We start from the raw sequence: 19,154 nt of genomic DNA, 5'->3' as shown, positions 1-19,154 counted from the left end.
AGTCTGTAAGGTTAACAAGAGATGGGCTTGAGAACTACATTTTTATACCAATAGCTACACCCCCTTATAACGTGATCAACTGGGCCAAATTCTGTCCCTTTGAAATAAATTCCACTGATTTTAATGGCTTTAGAACCAATTTGGTGATTATTCCCTACTTCATAATCCACTTTTTTCTCTGCTTGAATTATTAGAGTTCGACAGCAGCTCATGCCTAACGTCACTTGCCCAGAGGGCTTAGCTGATTTCTGAAGGTCAAAAGCAATTTTCGTGTATACCTATATGCATGTTGACATTATTGTATATCTAGTAACTACTTTAAAGAAGATTAAACCTGAGTGCGAATACATTCTGAAAGATTTAGACACCAGATAATGGATGGTCCATACGAGAAAGTGAGTACATGTAATCACATAGCAATGTTTATAGACAGTGTAAGAAAAAAAAATTGCAAATTCCAGAGCTTGCATTTTTGTATTTATGTGCTTCAGGTAATGGCACGTTATAGAAAAAATATGCAGACAATTGTTCTAATATTAACTTTTCTGATTTTAAAGGAAATCAGTTCTAACATGTTTTAATGTCTGCTTTGAAAATAAGTAAATTAGAAGATAAACATTTCCATGCTCATTAGAATGGAAAACATTATTTGATGGATTTTATTTTGATAATTGAAATAATAGTAACTTTCTACTTAGTCTGACTCAACTGTTTCTATTTATTATATTAATCATTTTATATAACACCAAAATCGATACAAAATCAAAGATAATTTTATGCTTCTGAACAAAATATATAACTTTTACAATATATATTGGGGGGCCTGTTTATCCTAAAGCATCAAAGACATTTTTATTGTAGTGCAACCTATTTTTTAAATATAATTTAATTCTTATTTATTAATTTTACTTCAACACCATTGTTTATTAGGATTTAGTATGTATCAGGTAAAAGCATCCTAAAACACGTTGTCAAATTCACCATAATTAATTAATGTTTGTTATTTTTCACTCTGTATAAACACAAAACTTACATAACCCTATAGAAACCACAATCTTGCTGATGTACTGTTCTTTGCTGCAATTAGTTATATGGCAAATCATATTTTGCTGTCATTTGCCTTACAAAGGAAAGGAGGCTTAGAATTATGCCATCTCTGGTGTGCAAATTGTTAACAATTTGTTGTATATGTAACAATTACAAATGCGGGGATTTGATTTCAGACGAGGTCTACTCGGGCATTTTTATTCTGCATCATCTCTGGCCGATATAAATGCAAACATATTTTCGTGTGTCGATGGATCTTTTGGAAAAATTTTCAATTCGCCAAATAAAATTTTAACAAAGAAAATCAGAAGGACAATTACTGTGTCTGCAATATTGAAACTTTCGACTGGGTCCACCATCAGCACCCCGCCAACTCCAGCCTCTCACAGATATAGGTGTGCTGCGAGTATTGTCTGCAAAAGAGCGGGGGAGGAACCACAGTTCATAAAGCCTCCTGTATAATTAATCACGAGACCTACGTTATTGTATTTAGTCGGGAACTGAAGATGTTGCTGTACTAATAAGCAGACAGCAGACCTGACCTTTGACGAAGCAAAAAGTCTCCATTCCCTGTGGAGACACTTCCTAGTGTTCCTAATCTATTGTTTAAAACAGCTACTCTTGCTCCTCAGCCCCAGCTGTCAGTTTGCATTTGCAAAGATCTTTAAACTTAAGTATTAGTATCATTAGGAATAATAGTATTAAAAATAACAACAGGAAGGAGGGGAGGCGATGCCCGCCGGAGCCGGCAGCCCGTTTGTATCCCGGGCAGTAGCCTCGCACCACGGGGCTCTGCGCGCCCCACATGTGGCATGTGACCCCCATCCGGGCAGGCGGGCGGACATGCCTCGGGCAGTCCTTCAGCCCCTTCCTCCCCCTTTTCTCTCCAAACGCTGCGCCCCACAGGCACAGTCCCCGGGGTGCCGCGGCGGGACCGAGGCGTGGAGGCCGGTACGCGGGTGCGGAGGGAGCGCCTCCGCCGGAGCCCCAGCGGCCAGCGCGGATCCGTGTGTCGTCCCTCCCTCCCGCGGCTTTCTGATTTGGGGCGGGAGGAAGGAGGTGAGTGGGTGGGAAATGCCAGGGCGAAGGGGAGGGGGGAGCCACGTTGCAGTTCAGCGTGAAGCAGCACCCGTGACCACCCCTCTCCTTCCATCGCCCCCTTATGTTTTCTTCTCCTGCCTACCGTTGAATGAGCAGGGTTAGACTCGAAAAGTCACAACTAATCTCTGCGAAGATGTGTGTGACGTGTGTGTCTTGCTGAGGGGCTGCGGACGGGAGCGGATCGGTGTCAGGCATCGCGGGGGTAAGTACCGGGGCGCGGAGCAGCCCTGCCACCCTGCGCCGCGACAGCCTCGCCGCTCCTACACACACGCACACTCTCGCGGGGGCTCGGGCTTTGCCGGGGGCTTGGTAAGGCCAGGCGATGCCCCGCTGGGCTCCGGAAGAGGCCACGCTGTGTCACCCACGGGGCAGGAGGAGGGCGTCCAGGGAGGGCGACCCTGCCTGCAGCCTCCCGAGGACTCGGGGGGGGAGAGGCAGGGCTTCAGCAGGAATAGCTCCCTCCCTCTTCCCCCGCCGGCCTCCTTACACCTTGTCGCCCTGCGATTCCTCGGATCCCTCGTTGACTTTCTATGGCACTTCAGTCTTCTGAAAGTTTATGCTGGGCTGAGTGGGTTGCGACGAACGCAGTAACCCCAGACGGCAGCAGAGCGAGCTGGCAAGGCCATTTCTCCTGATCAGGGAGAGATTTCTCTGTGCCCCCCCCCCTTTTGTCCTTACTCCCCTTTCCCTAATTTTTTACTCTTAATTATAAATCTTATTTAACCAAAGACTATTGGATTACAAGCCTGATCACCTGATAGCGACTTACCTATCGGTTTGTTAAACACACACACATCTATCGGGGGCTGCATTGAGCTGGAAGTGGTAACACTTGTAGGGAAATTGGTGTTCACGCCGTTTCGGGCAGAGCTGGTACACATACGGCAATATGTACACACAGGCTCGTATCACATCACATTTGAGAGAGAGAGAGAGATCGGGTGCGAGCACATTCTCAAGTTCCCAGCTGGCTGCCTTTTAACAAATAATCAAAATAAATAAGGGCTTGCTGCTGGTTAGGGTGAGATGGGAGGGTTTGGTTTTTTGATTGCCCTGGGTGTATAAGGCTGACAATTGCTTTTCCCAGGACCGTCTGTCCACTAGTTGGAAAAAAATGAAATGCTATCGGGAAAATAGTATTGTCTATGTGAGGGAGACAGGTGGAAGGAAATAAATAAAAGTTCTGCTTAGTTAGATTGGCAGAGTAAGTTAGCTTCAGAAAGTCTTTTATAATGAATATGCAGGTTTTAAAGCCCATAAATACACTTTCTACTCTCACTGAGTTTAATTTTGGGGGTGTGAGGGGAGGCGCCCTGAAAAGGTAGGTGACCTTCCTTTTATCCCACTCTATAAGTCTGTTAGTCGGCTGCAAACTGCACTCCTTTGCCAGCCGTTCCCAGGTTTTCTGCAATATGCCTACTGCTATAGGCTGCCGTCTCAGCCTTGACGATTCTTCAACTTGACGATTGAAGATGATAGGTTTACATGTCCTGATTCATTCGTATTTGAATATGCTGCTCTAGTTCTTGATTCATTCATTACTACTGAAAAGCCGGGAAAGAAAAGCGGGGGGGGGGGGGGGGGGGCACGCACACACTTGTAGGGCAAGGGGCTATAATGATTTTGTGCATTTGAACTGTCTAATACCCTGTGGTGCTTTGTTAAATAAGTAGTCCTTGTGTTATCAGACACGAGAGAGAAATATATTAGATGTCTGACACTTTTTGCCAAATAGGCATGCGCACAGCTCTCAGCAAAATGGCAAGGTTTTAATGAAGGTGCTGCAATTCTCTCTCAGGGGGCTCTCCTAGAGCGTGGGAACGTGTCCGAGCAGCGGCGTCAGTCAGCCGCAGGGCCGGCGCCCCATCGATCCGCTCGTGCGTCCTGCCGGCACAGCACGGAGGTGTGCGACCGCCAGGCCGGCCCGCTGCTCTCTCTGGGTTTGAGGGATGAGGCAGGATGGGATGGGAGGGCGTCGGCGTGTCTAGGGCAAAATGAGAGACACCCATTACTATTATTTTAGTGTAAAAATCATCAGCAGCAGTTCCTGGAGTTACTAAAAGAAGAGAACAATACCCTTCAGAGAAAAAGAGCCAGGAAAATGTTAGCGCTGTGTCTTATTCTTGATTTTGGAGTAGGTGTGATCAACCATTATTTAGAGACCTCTTCAGTACTTGAGGATGCAAGCTGATTTTTCGTTTATTTTAATTTATATTTTTCCATCACTCTAAGCGAGATCGTTATTGAGATGATATATTGGTTCCTTTTAGTAGACGTACATTTTCTAAGAATGAATCCTCGGTCTTGTGATGCTACTAACGACGAACTCATTTATTCTCAAGTTTTATGACCAGGGAGATTTAGCGAAGTTTTGCTCATTTACCTTAATGCACATTTAGAAAACGCACTCGAAGAACTACTTTGAGTCCCTGCATTTGTGTTCACGGTACGAAAGTTAAAACCTCTGAAAGGTAGTTGCCGCAAGTTGTGCCACACCCTTTCCTCACTGTAAATGAACTGCACGTTGTTATTTTTTCGGGCAAGAAGAAAAAAAACTCCTGCAGGTGCACAAAAAATGTCCTTCGAAACAGCCAAGTTATTATTTTCTCCAACTATAGCCCGTTGAGAAAAGCCTATTGAGATACGAAACAACCAAAATTCCTAGAATGAGATCTCGGAAATCAATTGTCAAAGCACACTCGACTAATGAACTACTAAAATAACAACAGAAAGTGGCGGTTAATCCAATCAAATGTAGCCTCCAACTTCTCGGATGTGTGTCTTCCTCCTAAAAACCTAACACGATTAGTGCTCCTTTACTGCCATTTGTACTTGTAAAAACTGCCTTTTGGTAACATAAATCTGGCCCTTTCATTTTAATGATTTTTTAATTATTATTATTAAAAAGAAGAAAGGAGAATAGGGATAAGGTAAAGAGTAATACGATCAGCTAGAAAGTGTTTCCAAGAAAAAGTTCTTTCCGCACAGCATCAATAAAAAAATTAAATAAAGAATAGGGCCATTCCGCAGGGGCGAATATATAATTATACTCTTGCTTAGGATATTATTGTCGTCCCCCTTCCCACGGTTTGTAAGCCATGCTTTTCTTCAAACAGGAATACACAAAGTGAGCCCATTTTTTGATCCTGGCAATTAAAATGCAAAGCGCGGAGGAGGCGACGATTATTCCTGCTGAAATGTGTTTGTGGAATATTGCTTTTCCCGGTGTATATAAGACAATACAAATAAGGGGAGAGAGGCTGGGGTGAGACGGTAGCGACAGGGAGAACACATATGTGCTGCCCTTCGCTCTCTGCGCTAAGCGTAACCTTCACGAGCTTCTCTGGGAAGACTTTGCTCGCAGTGAGGCGTTTATCATTATCCCGATCAGGTCTCTAATTTTTGTGAGATACAGCCCAGATCTGGAGGCGGGAGCGTGTGTATGCGGGGGGAAAGCGGGATTTCAGCCGCTGTATCTGGGGGCTGCGGTCCCAAGGAGGCGACAAGAACAGCATCCCCACTTGTTTCAGAAGGCACGTTGCAAAGACTAAAAAACGCACTTGTTTTTTCGTGGAATTTTGCTGATTTCTGCCCACTGAAACGATCGCTCTAGTAGGGCTGAATTCGTGCTCTAGAGTGGGTCACGCAGAGGGGGCGCGCTGCCGTGATGTCTTCTCCCCAGTCTGCGCTAGGTTGGGCAAGGGAGCGCGGTGTGGTGTGGCCCGCGCTCGCGCCTTAGCCCCGCCGATGGCCCGCGCTCGCCGGGGCCCTGCAGAACACCGGTAGGTGTCGCTGTCTCTCTGCCGGACGCGACCTCTGCGGGTGCTGGAAAGCTGCGCCGTCTGGGACATCCCGGCCTGGCTCGGGTCGCCTGGAGGCAGGTAGCCAGCCTCGGGCGGCAGCATCGCCCTCCTGATCTCACCGCCGCGCAAGGCTTCCACGGAGCTGGCCACAGAGTGGAGCCAAGGGGGGCACTTTGGGTAGGAAGCACCCTTTTGAGGAGTCATAGAGCTGAGGGACACCCATGCCTTGCCAACCTTTTCCACTTGGTCTGTGCCAGGAGATCAGAAGTGGTCTCCGGCAATCCAAGCTGATGTAAAGGGAAAAATAATCCAAACCGAAACAAAACCAGGTTTAGTCCTGTCTGTGAGCCAATTATTATGGAAACCAGCGAAATAACGGTTCATTTCAAGCCTTAATTTATTGATTGCTTATTTTATGCCAAGTTATAAACTGATTATGAAAATAGAACAACAGAAAAGACATCAGGAAAATTTGGCTAATTATGTTAGTGCTAAAAGCCATAAACATCTCGTGTATGGAAACTCAACTGCATTGGCTACTTATCCTAGATTGATGCTGAAGTTAACGTTTTGAATGCTCACTAAAACTTATCTAATAGAGTTTACTGTACGTCACACCTTCCCTCTGCTCCCCGGAAATCTAACAATTCAGCAATTATTTTAAATATGCATGAAACTCCTGAATATTAAAATTATCGCCCCCTCTTCCCCTGCTGCTACTCTTGGTTTCTAGCTTTCTACCTCTAATCAGGGGAGACATTATTAATCAAAGAGAGATTCGTGTGGCTTTGTATTTTTTTTTCCAAAGGATGTGTATTATGAGGTGTATTCACACTGGACGTGTAAGGACGTCCAAATTATGAATTTTTGTGAAGGCAAAACCCACTAAATTCAGTCTTTTCCTTACTAAAAAAAACCCAAATAATCGATTTATTTCTCATTTCAAGTTTCGGTTACTCTACCTAAAATTACATGGTTGTCATTTTACAATTTTTGGTTCAAGGATTTAAATCTTGCGGGGAAAAAAAAAAAAAAGACTTTTTTCTGTACCTGTATCTCTCTTCTTCTAAACCAATCTGTAAATAATGCCAAAACATTCACGCGTAGAGCATATCGGTGCAGATCTGATTATGTACGGTTTGATTAAAAGATAGAGACGGCTGAAGAGAGGGAAAACTCTAAGTGTAAAATGATGAATATTTAGATGATTCTAGCCATTAAAAGCGTTGTAAAAAAATACGAGGAAGGGGATCTATTTCATGTATTTATTTTCAACCCGATGCTCCCTCTCATCTGTAACGATCAGCTGTAACGATTACCCCAAATTTGAGTATTATTATTAATGCTACTTTTTTTTTCCGTCTGAAATCGTCACTTTAGTGGCATTTTGAAATTGTATGTGAGTTGTACGCGCCTTTATTTTTAGCTTTAAAAGGCTGAGTATTAGGTAACGAGTTGGGGGGGGGTATTTATTGTTCATATTCTACCCGTCAAATTAGCGTTAAAGTGGCAAGTGACTGAGACAAGACAGCTGTCCCCACGATGCCTGTGGCACATGCAAGGGCGGGGGAGCGGGGGAGGGGCGGACGGGCTGGGGAAGCGGCCCGTGCAGAGCACTGCCGCTGCAGGAGCTGGCGCTGCTGCCGGCTGCGGGGCTTATTCAAATGTCGCCCGCTGCCGCTGTGATTCGCGGAGACCCAGCCTCCGTATGGTAATACGGGGCGGGGGGGCAGGTGTGTGGATGCGGCGACGGGAGTAGAGGCGGAGGGGAGGTGAGGGGGGGCTCAGGCACTGCTCCCGCAGCAGCCCAGCTGGGGCAGAGCACCGGCGGCGGCGCCTTCCGTCCCGTCCCGCCGGGTGCTGTCCCGCCGGGTGCAGTGCCGTCGGGGGCAACGGCGGCGCGCAGCGAGGCGGCGGTGGGGGTAAGCAGCAGCGGCAGCACGGGGAGTGGTGGGGCGTGGGGTCATTGCCCTGCGCCACCGAGGGAGCCGGGGGCAGGGAGGCGGCCAGGGCCGCGCTGCCGCGGGAGTCAGCCGCACCGCAGCACACTTGTGCCGCGGGCAGAGGGGCATTATGTAACATATCCATACACCCCCGCTCACCAACACCTACACACACACCCCGCTCTCCCTCTGTGCCGTCTGCTACCTGCACACACACTCGAACTTGGGCTAGGCACTCACCTCTGTGGGTCTGTCTGCATATGTTACTACAGATCTATAGAGGATCGTGATTCATGTGTGCTAATTAAAAGCAGTGGAAATAATAGGTTTCCTTTCGTGGGCTAAGAGTCCCCAACATCACTCGTAAATGGGCACCTGCACACAGCTCTGTAGTCCCACCGCTATTCATAAAAATGTGTAAAAAAGTACTTTCCTATATGAATTATTGCTCTATATGGTAAGGTAAGAACTAACCTAGTGGATGATAGTATCTGTTTAAGGGATTTTTTAATGTTTTACGGGTAGCCATCTGACCACTTTTTCTTGGGTGACATATATGAGCACTTTAGTGTAGGGCTTGTTCAACTGGAGCTAGAGGTAGCGCTGGAAATACCATAAGAAACCCAAAGAAAATATACGTGTTGTGAAATAGGTACTGAGTAATACAAATCGAGTATGACATTCTGATCATTATTTTTAAAAATATATATGCATGGCAGTCTTGGAGGGGAGGTAATTTTTGCCTTATACGTTTATGCAGGTAAGTCATTCATGGTGTAACTAATTATCTATGCATGTACTTAGACTTTTTTTAAAGAAAAAATGTGTGTATGGGTGGGCATTGTTCTTATGGAAAACATTACTCGTTTAAAAATATAATATTTCTGGAATATAAAAAGAGAGTAATCTTCTGGTTTTAATCAGGTTTAAACTACTTTTTTTTTAATAAGAATTTCCCCATCAAGGTAAATCGAAATGAACTAATATTGGTTTTAAATGTAATTCAGGGCCTGTGGATTTTCAGATAAAGAAAATGTAATGATAACGGCAATATTTTAAAATAACCTTTAAAAATGCCTTTTCAGTAAAGACTTAGGTAGTTGCTTTAAAACTACACATGTTAACATGAATTGTAATACATTTAATAATGTAGCAGTTAAGACAGAACGTACAAAATGTCTTCCTTAGAGAAAGCACTCCATACCTGGGTGTACACATTTTAAGATAATATTCTAAAATAAAACATTCCTGAAATCAACAGAGATATAAATGTGTTTATAGGTAGTAATTCTGCAATGAAATATTATAAATTCTTTGAATCAGTCCCCATTACACACATTATCTATATTGCCTTATACCCGAAAACAGGTTTTTTTTTCCTAATATGAAGTTAATTAGGCGATCAAATTTCCAGGTTCGACCTACTGGTATTATAGCTGAGTATGGCAATGATACGTGCCTCTCAAGACCCAATAAGCATGACATGCATCTTTGTTTTTTTAGCTTTGTGCATATTTTTTAACCTTATACAAACAGAAGCAGGGAGGAAACTGCATATAAAGGCACATACACAGCAGAGTCATGCCAAAAGGAAGGGGGGGGGGAAATGGGGGGTAAAGAAAGGAAGGAAAGATCAGAGAAAAAGCAATAGCTTCTAACTTTCGGTTAATTTAAAAAATGCAAATATAGCTTTACATATGCATCAGTATTAAAAATAATACACGGTGGAACCAACAGCAGGAGGAGGAGGAGGAGGAGGAGAGGAGGAGGAGGAGGAGGAGAGGAGAATGGCGCAGCGGTGAAGCCCTGATTATGCATAGGGAGCCGTCTGGAGCAGCCTGCTCTGAGCCGGGCTCTTTTCCGTGTCGCGTCGCAGCCGGCCCCGGCCGACGCAAAGCCGGCGCGCCCCAACCTTCCCGTGCCTAATTGATATTTGTTATTTCGGGGTTTTTTTGTTGTTGTTTATGATATTTGGCGGGAGGGGGGAGGAGGGGAGAACGGATTGTTTGTTCCATTAATTGCGATCTTCATTAATAGGGGCAATCGCTCCAGGAATCTTCAGTCTTTTCTCCAAGCAGTAGGATTTGCATATTTTTTTAATGCCCTAACTTCCTTGATGTATGTAAATACAGCCGGACGTACAGTAAACCTCAAGCTGACGTCAATGAACATGACCTCACTGTTAAACCTTGAACGTGAAACCAGGATGGGGGCTGCGGCGGCGGTGGGGGCGCAGAGCCGGGGCCGCTCCGCTCCGCGCCGAGCCGAGCCTCATCGGCCCACGCCGGGCCAGGCCAGGGCGGCGGCCGCAGCGGGGAGGTGGCCAGACCGCCAGTAGGCACCGTCCGCAGCTGCGTTGGCTGTTTGGCTCCGCTCGCCGCTTTGCCACACTGATCAGAGCCCCTGCCCAATAAAATAAACATTAACAAAAACATTAACCCGGCTCGCCCGCCCTCTCTCCCCGCACGGCGGCAAAACAAAGCCCACCCTCGCGGTGCGCTATCACCGTCCCCGGGAACGCCGCCGCTCCTCTTCATCAGATGATGAGCGGGAAATAGAAAACACTGATCAAGTCACAAAAAAATCCCCCCCCCAGTATTGCATGACACACGCAGTGCAGGTAAATCATAATTTCGAATGACTGCATCGATACAGTGTTAGCGGTTTGGTGTAAGAGATCTGCTGATATCAGTGCCGGTTTAAGGAAGAAGAGACAGAAAATGGAAAAGTCGCTAGGCTGTAGTCAAGCCGTTCGCTCCTCCAGCCGATCTGATCTGCAAGACAAAACCACTCTCCTGTCTTTGCACTGATTTCCCCCATTTGGAAAGAGAAGCGGTATTAAAAGGCTCTCGGATATCTGACTGCAGAAAGTCGGCTTTGTTGTTGATACCAAGGTAGAAAAGTGTAGATGTGAGCAATTTTCTAAAGCTGTCTCCTCTATATCTTTCCCTGTACCCTTTCTCCCTTTAGAAACACCTCGGTTTATAATGTTTGGAAAACTTTTAGCGCTGGGGCAATTTCTACTGGTGAGGCTGTAGAATTAAACGCAATCGATGTTTTGAAAATGAATGGTATTATTTATTAGGATCTAAGTTTTTCTTTCTCTCATGTTTGTTTGTCTGTTTTGTTATGTTCCAGAGCATCTCTAAAACTTGGCACAGTCACTCTTAAAGTAAACCAGCTGCAAGCTAGCGGCTGCACACACACATGCTCACACCCACACACACTCACGCGCTGCTTCTCTATTCAAACATCTTGACTAAACTTAAATGGCCAAGCCAGGGAATGGAAACACGAGTGTATTTCTGACTGAGAGACTGATCCAGACTTTTATAAATCCTCTCAGCAGTTTTGTGTAGCCAGGGTTTACCCTGAATTTCGTTAGTTTAGTCTGAGATTGCATTTTTATTCTTATAGAGTTCTGTTGGTCTGCCTTGTCCCCAGGGGCTGTGTTGGCAGGAGGATCCATGGGTGCTGTGTGCAACTGGGCTGCGACAGGGGCTGTGAAAGGCCGCAGCCAGGACGGGGTGGCTGGACTGCTGTCCCTGGCAGTAATTGGCAGGAAATCCGCGCCTCTGCGGACCGACTACCCTCTCCCTGGAGCCGCACTCTGGACGGGACTCCCATATGACATATATATAAAAATATATATATGCGACATACACATATGGCATAATATGTATATATATACATTTTTTAGTATTGCCCCTCCCCCAATCCTCGCCCCCCCGACACATTCTTCACACATGCTCACACTCCTTGACACCTGCCCACACGGCTACAGTACAGCACTCTATGGAAAACACCATGTGCGGATGTCGTGCAAAGTCGCCCCAGACAGGGACAGGCTGTCTGGCAGATTCCCAAACCCCTGGCTCGTCCGCCGACACCGCTGCCCTGCAACTGCCCCCGCCAGACCACCCCAAACGGCGAGCACAACCCCATCGCTGCGTTCTCCCGGGCACATACCAGAGAGCTGTCCTGCCTCCCTACCTTGCCATGCACCACCTCCCTCCCTCCCCACACACCTCCTGTGGTCAGGCACACCCCCAAACTTCTCCCAACGCACCATGCAGCTCTTTGCCCGGCTTCTGCGCTATAAAACGAGCTGGCGTTTTCATGGGCGAAATGTTGGTTCTGTGCCTCCGGTTTTGAACCTGAAGCATTGAATGAGAAGGAAAAGAAGGAAACCACAAAAGTTTAAGAAAGCCTCCTTCCAGCAATCACTGTGTTGAGGAGAGGTCACGCTACAAGTTTCATGATAACAAATTGGAAGGGATTCTTTTTTCTTGTTGTTGTTATTGTTGTTGTTGACCGGTTGATCAATTTTGACAAAAGTTACACAAAATGTTAATACCTTCCAAAAACAGGACCCAGAAGAAACTCTTCTTCAGAAGTTAGCTGGAGGAAAACACCTTAGAAAAACTCAACCATTTGGTGCAATTTTTTTTTTGTTTCCAAAGAAATGTGCGCTTTCCTTCTCTGGGAAAATGTAGCCATTGCTCTTCTTTAGACTAGGCTTTTCTAATTTGTTCCGTCTGTCAAAATGGGACTATGAGAGGTTTTGGTGTAAATTCATTATCTCTGCCAACGCATAACATGTAGTAGGAACGAGAAAAGACCGTGGCAATGGATGAACAAAAGGGCTTCAGTTCATCAGCAACAAAAGCGTTGGGAAAATTGGTTGAATTTCAGAGCACGTCCTCCTCAGCAGAGAGGGCTGGACTAGACCTTGGCCAACCCCCAAAAAAAAACTTGCAGAGCCTCACATACAACACTTCACTTTCTACTCTGGGGCTTAGGAAGCAGTATGGAAAAAGGAAAAAAAAAACAACCCAACCCACACCCTTTTGCCTTCCCCTCCCCCCCTTTTTTTTAATGGAAGCTTTTTAACTATTTTAGAACCAATCGTGCAAGAATTACACCATGGAACTAAGCAGCACTTTTAAATAGAGATGACGAGGGGAAAGATCTGAATTTCTGGAGATATGAAAGAACCTGCTTTCTGTGCTTTAAAGGGGTCTTGACCGTGGTGGGAATCTTTGTTTTCTACTGGAGATTCACCTAACCATTTAGATGTGGGGTCAAATCTTTATAAAATAAAGAACAAATGTAAGTATTGCGAGGGGGATATACAGAACCTGAATTCGTTATAAAAGGGAGACAGCTGAACTTCATTGCACATCCGCATTTTCCGATTGAGGGAGTGGGTATATGTGAACCTGAGCTCGGTTAGCAGCTCTGTGTCAGGTTCAGGGGTAGGGGCTGCCTCGCCCAACGTCAGACAGAACAGGTTGCCTTGGTAGGACTCCAGGAACTTCCACTGGCGACCGCGAGGGAAATTTGATTAACAAGGCAGGGTTTTATGAGTTAACACGACAGCTTATATTGGTTAGCTGATTTTGTATGTTTTATTCTAAACTTGTTGGTCTTGTGTGTGGTTAGGTGTGGGAACTCTTAATTATCAAGCAGATTGCCAGTAAAAGCAGAGCTATAACGTTTAAATATGCAGAGAGGAAGCTTTTTAGCAGTACCTGGGTACGTTTGGAAGCTGTGTAGACATAGGAACAATCATTCACCGTGTTTGAAATTAGCATATGGGAACAAACTCCTGTTGACTCTACATTTTCGAGCTGTTTTGTAAAAAAAATAAAATAAAAAAATTAAAAAGTCGAGCTCATATTTTTGAGATTGCCAACGTGGAGGAGATTATTCACTGTAGTTAATAAATCCATCTGCCTCTGTGCTTAGTGGGTCACTTCAAGCAAGCAGCCATCACTTACTGGGTTGTCCAAAATACAGCCTGATCAAAATATGTATCCCTTTGAGCCGGGGTGATTTAATAAATGTTTCATAAGGTTGTAATTATTCCCATCTTGGCCGGGGCGGCAGGGTCAGCTGCGATGTGTCTGACATAGGCTCAGCCCGACTAAAACGCACACCTTTTTGAGGAGGGGGAGGAGGAGGGGGAGGCGGCCTGCGCCATGCCGCGGCTCTAGGTGCTGCTGCCCCGGGAGTCCGGGAATGGCTGCCGCGGCACGGCACAGTCCCGGCCGCCGCGGGATCGGGCCGGGGGCGCGGGACTGCCCCGGCGGCAGACCAGGCCGGGCCACCCGACGCCGGGGTGCAGGCTACCTCCAGCTCTGGCGCGGGCCCTCCGGGGCGCCGGTAGGCAGAGAGCGTAATTGAAGCAAGGGACTTACTTACACAATGGCGCTCCTAATTTTAGTCCTCCCTCTCACCCACCCACCAAAACACCCACCCACCAAGTAGCATACCTCTCCAAGAACAACTCTAGCCCAGATTCATGAAATGGGGGAAATAACTTACCATAAAATAGAAGAACACAGTTACTTTGTAAGAAATAATATGCTTTTAAACTAAGGCTGATGTAATCGATATGATGCAATGACAGTGATTAGATTGTTATATTTATTTACACATACAGCTCTTGATATAGTAACAGTTTTGTAAATATAGACCATGCCTTTCTAATGATCCTGATTTCAGGACATCGGTGATCTGAAAGACATGGAAATTCTATCGGGAAAATACTGGCTTAATGTGTTTTGCATGTTTTGAACTGAAGGGTAGATGGAGCCTCCATCCTTTATTAAGTAACTGGCAGTTTACAGTATGCAAATATTATATATGCCTCTGTAGCTTTCAGTATCTCTGTTCAGCAGCCCCAAATATTCTTAAACTTTTTTTTTTATCATAGGTCTCCGCAAATAATTATGGAATTTGTTTTTATTGTTCATAGTTATGTCCTGTAAATATTAATTACCACATTTAACCCTGCAGATACCGGAGTACATTACTTGTATCTGTTTTATGTCATATTAGATCATCTGCAGGAAATGTGGCTAGTTATTTCCCTATTTAATCTAGAGTCAAGCGTTTTAGTAATTTATTCAATAATCTCCAAATGTTGATATACACAGCGTCTCCTGAACACACATGCATTTATCTATTTACATACATTTCACGAACAAGAACAGTGAAATTGTTTAAATTATGATCCATTGCCTTTTTTGTGGCTATTTTTCAGATTTAATCAATGCAGGAAGACCACAGGAAATGACAATCACGACAAGAAACGGTATTTTTATTTTTTTTGTTTAATAATAAAAGTCAGACAATAGAACATGTTCTTTAACAGCACGCAGAGCATCCATGTGAAATTACTGAGTGTGTTTTTCTTTTTTTTTCCCAAGATTTTGAATTCTCGATAGTCTGCCTTTTCTTATTTTGTAATTTGGATTTGTATTAGATATCCCTTTGCATATCATATGTTCAATATAACAGAAATATAATCTGAAGTTGCCTGTAAAATAAAATTGTGGTCACAAAAGAAATTATAAGACACTTTTATTAGAAGGCAAGCCAGTCAAGTGACTTACCTGGCTGAAAGGAAAGGGATATTATGCAGGAAATATTTGCCTGGATTGTATTGGTGTGACATGTTTTAAATTTGCGTGAATTCTATTCTAATTTAGTATGAAAAGAGGATTCATATAATGTTATACAGTTATGTACTTCATAGCAGTTTAAATAGGGTTCCTATGTGTATTCCATACAGAAGATGGGAATACTGGCATTTGAACAAGTCTCTGTAATAATTAGAGAATCATAAGTATTCCTCTTTAAATAGAGACTGTTTATTCTTAAAAAAATATACGGAGGATGTTTCTTCTTTACATCACAGCCATCTGGAGACCTATAAAAAGATTAGAAAACAAGCATGGCAATCACATACCACTTTAAAGGCCATTAATGGGAATTTATTAGGGAGGCAGGAGGAAAAAATAAATGTTTGGATTCTTTATCTTCCAATATGCAGATCATTCTAAAGTGATTTTGGAAAAAATTAACAATTGCTGTATAGATTTTTTTTTTTGTGATATTCACAATAAGCAAATATTTTTGTGCAGTCTTACTGGGCACCCCTCAATTTCAAGGCCCTACTAGATGACTGAAAGTTAGAAAATTTAATTGGCAATATGGCTAATGAACAGCTAGGTTATAATTGTCATGTTGGCTCTTTTGACTTTCTGAGGCTCAAATGATTAATTAACAAAATGTGACAGGTGTATTGCAGTTACTTAAGTCAGTGTGTGAGTAAGGTGGTCTTGAGAACAGAGCTTGATGTTTTAAAGGCATATTTTGCATCTTTGAAACATACTAATTTACAATAAAATGTCTTGCATTTAACTGCAAATCCTGTAACATGGCGACACGCTTTAATGCATGCATTAATGTGTACATGTGTCTGTGTTAATATGTATTATATATAGAAATATCTATATAAGCATAGACATACACATACATCACAAGGAATACCTGAGTTTTCATGCCTCTGACAATGTAATGCATAAATTCACAATCCTATTGTAACACATGCCTAACCACTAATACTGCTGCCTCTAGCTATTGCAAGAAAAAACATCTTTCTAACTGCCAATTCAGAGAAGCTCATTAGAATTTTACATAATATTAAAATGATCATGTGCCTTTAGATATATCAGATGTCTAATTGTTATCCTTGTTGTGCTTGAACAGCCTGAGAAGTAATGAAGAAGCACAGTAATAAATAGTACAGTGTTATAAGAGTTCTAACCATTTTATGCCAGACTGTATAATCTGAAAAGAGCACTGGCACAATTAGCTCATACATCTCATATATACTAAGCACTGGTGGCAAATTATAGTGTTTCCTTATACCAGAGTATCTAACACACATTTAAAAAAATAATGCTCAATTTCAGAGGCTGATAATCTGAAAGCACAAATGAATGGCCTCATTAGTAATATCACTACTGAATTCAGGATTTGGCACATTAGTGATGTTTATGTGTTACTTCTTGGTGGCAGTATTAATTTTGGGCCTTGTCTGATAAATTATATTGCTTTCCCATTTTCATGCTTTTGTAATATTAAACTATGGTAAAAAATGGACTGGTTTATATAGTTGTAATTTTACAGTGTAACCACATATTATATATATATATTTAAATGCAAATACCTATACACACATGTACTTAGTCCTACACATGTATACATGGTTCCCCTGTGTACATACAAGCACACATATGCTTTATTATGTGAGCAGGCTATACAGTCAGTATAGAACAACAAGAATTTCAGTTTAACTCCATGCATTTAAATATTTCCCCTTAAAAATAGTAACAATGCAAACAATTTACAAAGAAATCTATTTAAATGCAGTGAGATGTATTCCCTATAACTGTACAGGAACATAAAGCATGATGTATTATGTTTTATTTTATACCTTAAAAGAATAGTAACAGCATGAATTTTAAATAATAATTCCTTTAGAAGTGCAGAGCAGTCCATATTCTGTCTGTGCTGAATTTTTCAATATGCATCTTATACCAACCACAGTATGTATGAGCTGTGGAAGTACATTTATTAATTTCAACAGTAAATATTGTAGCTCTCAGTCTGGAGTTTCATTGTATCACGTATAGTCGAGAGACCTTTATTGTTTGCACTTTAGACTTAGAAAAATTATAATGTTAAATAATTCAAAGTATAATGTGGGGGAGGGGTGAATTGAGAGACTGAAATCCTAAAACTGTACATAATGCATTCTAACAGTTTAGAAAGACTTGTCTTCATCGATTTCTTGAGTAATGTAAGCATGTATTTCTTCACTCTAAGTACGAGGTTAATAAAAATAAACAATAAATCAGCATTTTTATTAAGGCATTTCACCATTTGCTGCAACGTTCACCTGTGTTGCATTCTAACACACCACACCCCACCCCACATACACTGGGAAATGGGGACGGGGAGAGAGAGAGAGAATAGATGCTATAGAATACACCGGAGACAAGCCGGAGCCTGCTGCTAGCAGCATTCTGAATAAACATATAGAGGAAAATGCATTGCACAGTCATCCCGGTGTAAATACCTGCAAATCACTATAGACACAAAACATGACCGAGCTGTGAAGCCATTAAAAACACATCACAGCAGGTCAAATTGTCAATGTAATTACACATCGACTCACTGCGTAACAAAGATCTGATTCCCAGCCTCAGAAAGCAAGGCCCTACTTTAAGCTATAGCAAAGTGCCTCACATCTCTCTGCACAAGCAGAGGCTGCCAAAAGAGAAATGCAGGCAAAGGCGTTCTGCAGATCTGAAACGCTTTTATCTATCCTTAGAGAGAGAATTCTTCCCGTTTTTGGATATTAGAGCGATCTATGCTAGCAAGAAGGAAGGTAAAGGCGGCAGGTGGATTTTCCTGCAGTCGGGAGCGGTAGAGGAGGTAATGTTGGGCTTAGTCCCGGGCTGCCGCTGCCGCCGGCAGGGGCAGATCGCTGATCACTCATGCATATCAATAACCGTGTGTACTTGAAATTTCTCATGACATCATCATTACCTTGGTCTCCCGCGGTCCAGGACCTCTGACCTTGCCGGGCTGGTCCACATTTTGGCACTGAAAGCCCTCCAATGATGCCCCTTTTCTCCTTCTTTCAGACCGGGGGCAGCAGCAAGCCAGCAAGACCGCATCTTCTTCCCAGTTCTAGGAGCCCTGAGAAAGCGAGGATCTTCCCCCCCTAAAACATACATACATGCAAGATATTTGCAATCAAGCTGCCACCATTTGGTAAAAATCTCTATACCATGCATAATCTAAAAGGATCAGGAGCTGGATCCTCGAATCATCTTGTCACTTTCTACTGAAATGGGATTTTTTTTTTCCTCCTTACACTGCGCTGGAAATTGCCGATGGCTTTACATCTTTATAGAGTCTAAAGAGTCTTTCGTGAGACTGAAGGATTTACAATGCAAATAGAGGCTTGTGAAGGGATGGATGCTTTTCAGTCTTATCACAGCTTGATGCACCTTAATAGCTGGGTTTATTTTCTGATATTAACAGATGAATTGTTGGCTATCGCTGCCGGAAATTACTGGCTGAAAGAAAAAGTTCGGAATAAACTTTGAAGGCAACAGATCTCTTTTGGATGTTATTAGCTGCACGCGCACACACATATCAGGTCACAATTGCATAAAAGGATGACTATTTTAAAGCAGCACTAGTACTCTTGGAGGAAACTACACGTCTATCAGAAAAAATAATCTGGATTCTAGCAAGGAAAAAAAAAAACAGCTTTGAGGGAAGCGAGTTGTTATCTTTGGTTATCTAGCTGTATGAGTGTTTTGGTCTTCATAAAGCTAGATAACCGAAAGTAAAAACTCCTTCAAGATCATCGTACACCGTGTGAAAA

At 43.4% G+C, this 19,154-nt stretch overlaps 1 long non-coding RNA gene across 3 annotated transcripts; it reads left to right on the top strand.

Moving 5' to 3' along the window:
• The first annotated feature begins 2,175 nt into the window (after positions 1 to 2,175).
• On the top strand, positions 2,176 to 18,951 carry LOC121232800. Of its 3 annotated transcripts, none has more exons than XR_005931688.1 (3): positions 2,176 to 2,350; positions 14,946 to 14,996; positions 18,403 to 18,951. It is a non-coding gene; the product is annotated as an uncharacterized LOC121232800 (long non-coding RNA). The 3 variants fall into 3 exon arrangements; XR_005931690.1 differs by lacking the exon at positions 2,176 to 2,350 and adding an exon at positions 7,551 to 7,662; XR_005931689.1 differs by lacking the exon at positions 2,176 to 2,350 and adding an exon at positions 7,708 to 7,873.
• Positions 18,952 to 19,154: the final 203 nt, after the last annotated feature.

The sequence above is a fragment of the Aquila chrysaetos genome, chromosome W (genome assembly GCF_900496995.4).
Source record: "Aquila chrysaetos chrysaetos chromosome W, bAquChr1.4, whole genome shotgun sequence".
Lineage (NCBI taxonomy): Eukaryota > Metazoa > Chordata > Aves > Accipitriformes > Accipitridae > Aquila > Aquila chrysaetos.
Note: the sequence above shows the minus strand (reverse complement) of the source record. Positions and strands in the feature narration are given on the sequence as shown.